General features: G+C 46.3%; 1 pseudogene; it reads left to right on the top strand.

Annotated features, from left to right (window-relative positions):
- The first annotated feature begins 506 nt into the window (after positions 1-506).
- On the top strand, positions 507-6,809 carry LOC126493538 (osteoclast-stimulating factor 1-like; annotated as a pseudogene).
- The last annotated feature ends 1,266 nt before the right edge of the window (positions 6,810-8,075 follow it).

The following is an 8,075-nucleotide window of genomic DNA, read 5'->3' as shown; positions in this document are numbered from 1 at the left end:
AGAAGACTGTTGTTGTCTATCTTGAATCCAAGTTATTTTTTATTAAGTACATACTTTTGTTAATAAAGTGTCTTGAAATTTCTATGTATACATACATACACCATCAAAAATGAAACAGGGGGATTGAGGTGGCTTAGTAGTTAAGAATACTTGTTTTTGTAGAGGACTGGCACCCAATACCTACAAGGTGGCTTACGATTTCCAATTCCAGAGAATCTGGCGTCCTCATTTGACCTCCATGGGCACCAAGAGTGCATACAGTGGACTTACATATGTTCAGGAAAAACACCCCTGCACATAAAATCATAATTAAATCTCAAATAACACAGAAAGTGATCAACCCGTACAAAATTCATGTTTTAAAAAGAAATAGGCTGAGCTTGGATGGTTCTAGTGTCCTGCATGGGCTGAGCAAAGGTCAAGAGCTGCTGCAGCCAGCTGCAGGCTTGGTGCCCAGTTTTCCAGAGCATGTGGGGCAGCTTAGGCTTGCCACTCCGCACTGTGCCATGTTCACGCCACCCCCTACACTGGTCAAACTAGGGCAAGTTAAAGTCTTCAGAGTTCTGTATATTTCTGAACCCAGAACTCCAGATGAATTGTACTTTGAGAAAGGAGTTACTATCTAGGGAAGGAGATATTATCTACACTACAGACATTAATGACACCAGGTGCTGGAAAGGGACCTGCAAAGGCAAGGCAGGCCTGACCCTGAGCAACTATGCGGCTCAGCAGGACGGATTCATTGACAGTCCATAGCATGAAGCTGCAAAAAGAGGTAATTTGAGCTGCTTGCGAGAGTACTCTGGGCAATCAAGTGGGTATGGAGGGCTTGGACAAAGCCACCGGAAACCCAGCCCTGTACTGGCCCTGTTATGGGGGCCACAGAGGTATAGCACAGGTGCTGCTAACTCAGCCAGATTTCGGGCAGAACTGGCAAAGCAAACAAGCCGGGAGATCCAGTTCTGCACGCGGCTGCCTGGAAGGGTTCTGCAGACATTGTCCACTTGCTACTGGCAAAAGGTTCGAGGACAGACTTAAGAAGCATTGATAAGAGCTGGCCTCTGACATGGCCTCCAATGTCTCCTGTGAACCACTCAAAGAATCAGGGAGCAGATGGGGTTCGAACAGTAAGCAAGTGTTATCTCCCCTCCCCCGCCACAGCAACATAATATTTTTATTAGTTATTTGGGAATTTCACACAATCTACTTGCTTCACATTCTTCCCAGGTTAACCTTCCCACCCTTGTGCCCCCACCTCACCCCCCCGACCCCCTCCAACCAATTCCATCAAGTCTACTTTGTATCGCCTATATACTTATTGGAGCATGATCACACACCCAGTGGTCTTAAAGAAAACCAAGTGTCGTCATCATTGTTGTCATCATGTCTGGTTGTGCCCCCCCCCACACCGCCTGAAGCCATCAATTGTGAAGAGCTGTGATGAGGGCTCAGATTGATCCCTTCTGGAGCTGCTTTGATCACTAAACTTCTTTTGCTTTTGTCATTCCCAAACCTTGGTTGTGTTACTAGAAGAGCCTTGATAACTTCTTCCTAAAGTTTGTTTAAACACGGCACTCCTGCACTGTGATCTGTGGCAAGTCTGCCTGTCCATGAGCAATGCTCACCCATGGCTTGCCAATAAGTGGCCTGACACTTTTATGTTCACCTGAGTAGAACAACAGCAAAAAGATTATTTCTATTTGTCAAGCTAAAGCAATGTAAATACTTTTCTTTCTTTTAAAAATATCAGTATTTCTAAGAGAGTTCTTTAACTCAAGGATTCTGCTATTTTGGGTGGGGTTTTCAAGGGGAAATGCTTAGTATAATGATAGATCAAAATTCTCAATGGAAAGTTGTCAGCTATTCTGACAAAGTGAAAACAAAACTCTACTGAAAATGGACATTTAAAGAGAGATTTAAAAAAAATAGGCTTCCCGCAGCATCCAGCTGGAAGGGGTCAGTGGCTCCTGTGCTGCCTTGGAGACTGCCTAGTTCAGGCAAGCGCAGTTGCCTGAACCTGCCTTCTAATGAGGCTGTGTTCCCATCCTTGTGGTCCTCTACTCGGCTGCACAGTCAGCTCCTCAATACCCCCAGCCCCAGCCCCATGGCCTTCTCTTACCTTGCTATCCACATGCCCGCTATGGTGAAGATTGAGAAGCCCTGTCAGTCGAACCTGACCGAGTGTAGCTCTTCACCAGCAGCCCGAACAGCAGAGAGCTCCAGAGACACACAGCCAAGAGGAGGGTCTGATCTTCCTCTTATACAGAGGTTTTAAAAATAGGCTCCCAGATGCTCTCCTCTCATTCTCAATGTGGGCCCCATGCTACAGACTCTGAATGAAAAAGTTCTGAAATATTAAGAACAGAGTCCTAGTTCAAGACTTAGGATTTATCTAAATTCGCTGCCCAGCTCAGAACAGACACATAGGGTTTCTGCAGCACTTATGCCTGCAGGCTTCTTTGAAACCACTCAGGAGTTCCTAAAGCCACATCCTTTAGAAGAACAGAAGCATCTCACAGCCTGCCCTGAAGAAGCACATTTTGTGAAGAAGGGTCCAGCATGTCAACTTCCTGTTTCTTTTCAAGAATGTGGTGGTGTGTAGGATACTGTTTGGAGGTCTCCAGAGGACAATCTTGTGAAAACCAACAGAATAATTGCATTAAAACCACAAGGAGAACCATAAAAAAAAAATCTTAAAAGTGCTAGGCAGTGGTGGCGCGACCCTTTAATCCCAGTACTCGGGAGGCAGAGGCAGGTAGATCTCTATGAGTTCGAGGCCAGCCTGGTCAACAGAGTGAGTTCCAGGACAGCCAAGGTGACACAGAGAAACCTTGTGTCAAAAAATAAAAATCAAAACAAAACAAAATAAAAAAAGGAGACCCACAGCACAGATAAGACAAACAGTAGGGGGCTGGAGAGATGGCTCAGTGGTTAAGAGTACCGCCTGCACATCTAAAGGTCCTGAGTTCAATTCCAAGCAACCACGTGGTGGCTTACAACCATCTGTAATGAGGTCTGGTGCCCTCTTCTGGCCTGCAGGCATGCATGTAGGCAGAACACTGTATACATAATAAATAAATAAATCTTTTTAAAAAAAGATGCACAGTAGAGGTGAAGTAATGACATCCCTTAGTTACCTTCCAGGTCTAAAGTTACCAAGAAAAAAGTAACGGTTAGTTGCATGCAAAATTGATGGAGCTCACCAGCTAAGAACCAAGAGCAAACATGACAAATTTTGAGGGTGAGTTGTGTTCAGAGTCACAGTGCCTGCTTAGGTGAAGGGCAGCACAAAAATTGTGGTGCTGCCTGTCTCCATTTTAGGACCTGCCATTCTAGGATTCTGAGGCCACCCTGGGAGAGGTAGAGTGAATACTACAATGTGCTTCTGGAGCATGAGATTCAGTGTCCTCTAAAGCAATTCCCTGCTGTCTCTGCTGCCCTTTGAAATAGTGCACACCCAGATAGGGGCCAGTGAGCTCCCAATTTCAAACATGTGCATGTGTACATGTGTGTGTTCATGTAAGTGTGATGTAGGTGGGTCTTCTGTTTTGTGTTTGTGTTGTTATTTTGGGTGTAAAGCTAGCCGTGCGGGAGCCGAGTGGGACAAAAAGCAGGCCCGCTCCCTCATCACTACGTAAGTGCATGTGTATTGTCTTCTTATGTAGTTTAATTGCCAAACATCTAAAGATTTATGTGTTGTATGTGTAAATATTTCATGCATTTAACACTAGTAACTGTCATATTTTGATAGCAACAAAGTTTTTTTCCCCAAGACAGGGTTTCTCTGTGTAGTCCTGGCTGTGCTGGAACTCCTTTGTAGACTAGGCTGACTTTAAACTCACAGAGATCCACGTATCTCTGCCTCCCGAGTTCTGGAGTTAAAAGCCTATACCACCACCATCCGGCACCAGCAAAGTTTTAGAGATAAAATAGTTCCTTGCCAACAGCAGCTAACTTTATAGCTTCAGGAAATGTGTGTGGAGAAGTTCTGTGTGTGAGGAGGAAAAAGAAAATAAAAGTGAATCTGAAAGAAATAAAATAGATCATTAAATCTCATTTACCATTCTTTATACAGATGCTATTATCTGCTGACTTAAGAACAGCAATGCCCAACAGAATTTTCTTTGTAATGGAGTGGTCTATTGCTCTGCTATCCCATAAATGGCCCCTAGACACATGGGCTATTGGGCACCTGCATTAATCTAAAAAGCTTTTCTCATGGAGAAAGATGGCTGTCTTAGTAAGGGTTTCTATTCATGTGCTAAAACACCATGACCAAAATCAGCCTGAGGAGAAAAGGTTTTGATGTGGGAGTGTCATATATCAATCTGTTGATTTCATTGGTTAAGTAATAAAGAAACTGCTTGGTCCTGATAGGTTAAAACATAGGTGGGAGGAGTAAACAGAACAGAATGCTGGGAGGAAGAGGAAGTGAGCTCAGACTCGACAGCTCTGCTCTCTGGAGCAGAGGCCATGCTCCCCTCTCCTTGGCAGACATGATAGCTCTGCTCTCTGAGGCAGACGCAATGAACTCCGACCCAGGATGGACGTAGGCTAGAATCTTCCTGGTAAGCACACCTCGTGGTGCTACATAGATTATAAGAAATGGGTTAAGAGGTTGAAACTAATGGGCTAGGCAGTGTTTAAAAGAATACAGTTCGTGTGTTGTTATTTCGGGGCATAAGCTAGCCAGGTGGCCGGGGTGCCGGGGACGCAGCCCCGCCGCTCCTATTACAACAAGGTTTATTTCATCTTGCAGCCTGTAGTCCATCATCCAGAGAGGTCGGGGCAGGAACTCAAGGTAGGAACTGATGTTGAGGACATGGAGGAGTGCTGTTTATTGGCTTGTTCCTTTTGCTTTTCTTGGCCTACTTTCATATACCATCCAGAACCTCCAGCCAAAGGAATGGCATGGCCTGCAGTGATCTGGACTCATACACATCAATCATTAATCAAAAAGTGCACTACACTTCTGTTAGCTAGGCTTCTGTCCGAAAGGTAGAGGGTTCACCCACCCTTCCCTTTTTTCCATGACTTGCACCTGACCCAGAACTCTGCAACCTTCTACATGACATCCCCATGTAAAACACAGTCTGTCGCCCAGGTGGTTGTGGTACATAACTTTAACCCCAGCAATCGGGAAGTAGAGGCAGGAGGATCTCTGTAAATTCGAGGCCAGCCAGGTCTACAGAGTGAGTCCCAGGATAGCCAGGGCTACACAGTGAAACCCTGTCTCAAAAACAAGAACAAAACTACAGTCTGTCTCCAAGGCATGGAAGACAAGGCATAGGTGGCCAGTGGCCTAACACATTCCTTGGCCTTGGCTGTTTCTCTCTTAGGCATTTTTCACCATTTGGTGCTCTATAGCAAGGTCCTTGTTTTTAATCTCCCCCCCTCCCCAACAGTCCCTCAAGTCTCCTGGTTCCTACCACTCTGTTTTTGAACTGACTTCTGCACTGTCTCCCCTGGAGCCAGGGAGGCCCTGCCCTGAGACCAGATTTCCACAACCTGACTAACCTGTCTAAGGGACAGCTGTCCCCTAAAGGAGGGTTTGCACTAGGCTCTGCATACTGTACAGGTGGTGGCAAACAGACCATCCTGCCCCCGAGGATACCCTGTGTAGAGGAGAACTAAGGTTACTGAACAGATGGATCCTGGATTACCTCAGCGGGCTCTGACTTCAGAAATTTCCTTAAATGGAAAAAGGCAGCAGAGGAGTTGGTGTGGAAGACACTTGAAAGACAACAGCCACTTGGGAAGGAAAAGGTCACAAGCCAAGGGACACAGGCAACTCTCAACTGAAAAAATGCCTCCATAAAATCTGCCTGCAAGCAACTCTGGAGTGTGTTTTTCTTTTCCTTCCTTCCTTCCTTCCTTCCTTCCTTCCTTCCTTTCTTTCTTTCTTTCTTCCTTTTTTTCTAAGTGTTCAAATAACCCCAGGTGGTTTTTATTTTTATTTTTATTTTTTGGTTTTTCGAGACAGGGTTTCTCTGCGGCTTTGGAGCCTGTCCTGGTACTAGCTCTGTAGACCAGGCTGGTCTCGAACTCACAGAGATCTGCCTGCCTCTGCCTCCCGAGTGCTGGGATTAAAGGCGTGCGCCACCATCGCCCGGCTCCAAATGGTTTTTAGTTCACAAAAAATGATTTTATATGTAAGCGCAACACTTACACCAGAGCACCCCCAAAGGAGCTTATTCTTGGTGACACCCTGACCTAACCCAGAATGACTAGCACACGTCATGGCCAACAACTGTCAGGTAGTAAAACCACACAAAGCCACTATGCTTGGTAATTTGTTGCCGTAGAAAGAACCAGAAACTGGGGGTGTGGAAGCTTCCCTCATTTTCCATTTCCTCAAACAGCTTGTCTTTGTCACAAGTCCACAGTGGGAGCTGAAGCCGCCCCACGGAGACTGGGTTTCAGAGACCAGCCTGTCAGTGACCAGCAAGAAAAAACGCTCCAGGTTGACCACAAGATTAAGATGGCCTGTGGCCTGTGTACCTAATGTGAGGCTAAGCTGAGATCAACATAGGCGCGCTAGGAATTTTCTGGGCCAAGGTTCGAAGCTGATGCCAACACGGGCAATCTCGAGGCAGGAGAATGAATTAGAAAGCATCATTCCTTTTAAAAGGAAATGTAGCGAAGGTGCCCAGAAGGTGGCTGCAGCTGAGGCCGTGTCCTGTCCGGACCTCAAGGACAGGCCAGCACAGATGCCTGGATGCAGACACTCCTTCTCTTCCACAAAACTGAACCAGTGGAACGGCTGCATGTGGAGATCTGAATTCAGCAACAGAGACAAGGAGACCTAGTGAAATCCTAAGTTCCGGGACACAACACAGCAAGAGAAAGAGAGTGCCCCAGGCCTTGTCTTGGGGCACCCTGGTTAAGAAGGGGAAATCTACTCCAATTGGCAGAAGTAAAACGCTAACAGAACAGGTCTCTCTCAACTGCCCTGCTAGTGCAGTAGCTGGCATTGCGTAGTCATGCTTCTTAAAGAGCTAAGCGACTTGGCGTCATGCAGCTCCTGATCTTTAGAAAAGGAGTACGGTACATGTCCCAGAGAAATTTAGGGGAACCGATGCTAGGAACCATCTCAGGAATGGTACGATCATTTGTACTGCACCGAGGGTGGAAACCTCCGCATATTCCCATCTCCAGAACACTGCAGTCCGGCATCAGCGGTTGGTAGACTGCCGCGTGAGACGCCCTTGGCTCTGGGAATGTCGCTAGGACGAACTGGCTGGGAATTCTGTGCTGTAGGCAATGCAAGCTGTGATGTAGAGGGCGGTAGAGTCAGTCAGTCAGGGAGCCTGCCCTCTGGGTCTAGGGACACAACTAAAGGTTTCTAGGGTGTACCGTGTGCAGGAAAACCAGAATCGAGAGTGGCGGATCCTAAGATTCAAAAGGCCCCACTCCCAACACAGAACGCCACAGTTCCATGCCCCACGAAAGCCGCAAGAGTATCTGGGGGTCTGCAACACTGCTTTGTGCTGTCCTTGGTTTGCACAGCCTAATAACCTCCCGAGAGAATCTCTGCCTGGTGCAACCCAGCTGAAACGAAGCTTAGCTAACTTTCGCCACCCTCCTTTATGCTGGATACTTGGCAAGTTCTGAAACAGAAAGAATATGAATCTCTATGGCAAACCCTAAGAAGCTACACAGTGAAGCAGTGCTCAGCATACGCCATGATCATCCGCCTTCTTTTGCTTTTCTAGTCACCTCGGCTGGGGAAAATAGTTTTTCCTTTTAAAAATATTATTTCTCTATGGTTTTTCTTTTGTGTATTTTATTTTTTAATCCTTTTCTGTCATTCTCCTGATTACTGATTTGTATTTAAATCTTTTCTGTGGTGCCACACGCCTCAGGCCCTCTGTGCACTGGCTAGGCTCTCTGCTAATGAGGTACACTACTAACAAGTCCAGTTGAGAGTAATCATAGCAAACTCCAGCCTCTATCCATCCCTGTTCAAACACTACTTCAACTTAAAGAATAGGAAGACAACACCCTGAGTCCTGGATCCTTCAACAGCAGCGTCAACTGTGAGGAACTCAGTTACAATTCCAGAGCAGATATCA

Source organism: Alexandromys fortis, unplaced genomic scaffold, assembly GCF_014885135.2.
Source record: "Alexandromys fortis isolate MF-2015 unplaced genomic scaffold, M_Fortis_MF-2015_v1.1 scaffold_324, whole genome shotgun sequence".
In the NCBI taxonomy this organism is placed as follows: domain Eukaryota; kingdom Metazoa; phylum Chordata; class Mammalia; order Rodentia; family Cricetidae; genus Alexandromys; species Alexandromys fortis.
Note: the sequence above shows the minus strand (reverse complement) of the source record. Positions and strands in the feature narration are given on the sequence as shown.